The 1,914-nt window shown below is 44.5% G+C and overlaps 1 protein-coding gene across 1 annotated transcript in view; it reads right to left on the bottom strand.

Annotated features, from left to right (window-relative positions):
• Positions 1 to 1,914, bottom strand: part of rflnb (refilin B) — a 5,043-nt gene that overhangs the window by 1,701 nt on the left and 1,428 nt on the right. The window lies entirely within an intron of this gene.

Genomic DNA, 1,914 nt, shown 5'->3' with positions numbered 1-1,914 from the left:
AACTGGTTGGGCCACCCTTAGCAGCAACAACTGCAACCAAGGGTTTGCGATAACGTGTAATGAGGCTTTCACAGCGTCCTGGAGGAATTTTGGCCCACTCATCTTGCGAATTGTCCTAATTCAGTTACATTAGAGGGTTTTCGAGCATGAACAGCCTTTTAAGGTCATAACCACACATCTCAATAGGATTCAGGTCAGGACTTTGGCTAGGCCACTCCAAAGTCTTCTTTTGTTTTCTTCAGCCATTCGGTGGTGGACTTGCTGGTGTGTTTAGGATCATTGTCCTGCTGCAGAACCCAAGTTCGTTTCAGCTTGAGTACACGAACAGATGGTCGGACATTCTCCTTCAGGATCTCTTGGTAGACAGCAGAATTCATAGTTCCTTTTATCACGGCAAGTCTTCCAGGTCCTGAAGCAGCAAAACAGCCCCAGACCATCACACTACCACCACCATATTTTACTGTTGGTATAAGGTTCTTTTTATGAATGCAGTGTTCCTTCTACGCCAGATATACTTGGACCACACCTTCCAAAGAGTTCCACTTTGTCTCATCGGTCCACAATGTTGTCCCAAAAGTCTTGGGATCTCAATATGTGTTGTGGAGAAATTGAGACGAGCTTTGATGTTCTTTTTGCTCAGCAGTGGATTCTCCCTTGGAACTCTGCCATGCAGCCATTTTTGCCCAGCCTTCCTGATGTGGAGGCATGAACCGCGACCTTAACTGAGGCGTGAGGCCTGCAGTTCTTTGGCGTTGTTGTGGGGTCTTTTGTGACCTCTTGGATGAGTCGTCGCTGCGCTCTTGGGGTAATTTGGGGGGCGGTCGGCCACTCCTGGGAAGGTTCACCACTGTTCCATGTCTTTGCCATTTGTGGATAATGGCTCTCACTGTGGTTCGCTGGACCCAAAGCTTTGGAAATGGCTTTATAACCCTTTCCAGACTGATAGATCTCAATTACTTTCTTTCTCAATTGTTCCTGAATTTCTTTGGGTCTCGCAGTAATGTGTAGCTTTTAAGGATCTTCTGGTGGACCTTACTGTGTCAAGCAGCTCCTATTTAAGTGATGCCTTGATTGTGAACAGGTTGGCAATAATCAGGCCTGGGTGTGCTAGAGAAATTGAACTCAGGTGTGGACAACCACAGTTATAGTATGTTTTAACAAGGGGGGCAATCACTTTTTCACACAGGCCATGATGGTTTGGATTTTTTTCACCTTTAATAATAAACAACTTCATTTACAAATTGCATTTTGTGTTTACTTGTGTTGTCCTTGACTATTGTTTAAATTGTTTTGATGTTCGAAACACTTAAGTGTGCAAACATCAAAGGAACAGAAAATGAGGAAGGGGGCAAACACTTTTTCACACCACTGTATGTAGTGCTTTAATCTGGTGCAAAACAATGGAGTGAAACTAGTCTGCATCCCTTCTGCACCAATTATCCGTTACACTACAATGCATGGTCTGTCCAAGTCCAATGTTCTCTTGTTTGCCTATATACAGTACACACTTTGTCAGTTGTCTTGGTACATATACAAGTCAAAATATTACAACCTGCATGTCTTCATGGTGTGCATTTTTGTGCACATCCTCCAGCAGGTCTATTGCTGCACAGAACAGGTTATACCAAAACTAGTCTTGCTTTGCCAGACGACCCTCCACCGCGGCACTGTGGTGGAGGGTGGTCTGGCTGGTCCGCACAGCATTCCGGGATAACGTGAAAAACGTGCTCTGGTTATTTGCATTTCTTTGAACCAATCACAATCGTCTTGGACGCTGCTAAGCAACAGGAAAAGCTGTTGTGCTGCTGGAAAATAGCCTTGGGAAGGAACTTGTTGTGTACGATCAAAAGTTGTTTTAGTTGTGCAAAAGAAAACTCAGATTGGACAGGTAGTCTAGCTAGCTGTCTGGATTTA

Source organism: Etheostoma spectabile, chromosome 3 (genome assembly GCF_008692095.1).
Source record: "Etheostoma spectabile isolate EspeVRDwgs_2016 chromosome 3, UIUC_Espe_1.0, whole genome shotgun sequence".
Taxonomy (NCBI): Eukaryota; Metazoa; Chordata; class Actinopteri; order Perciformes; family Percidae; genus Etheostoma; species Etheostoma spectabile.
Note: the sequence above shows the minus strand (reverse complement) of the source record. Positions and strands in the feature narration are given on the sequence as shown.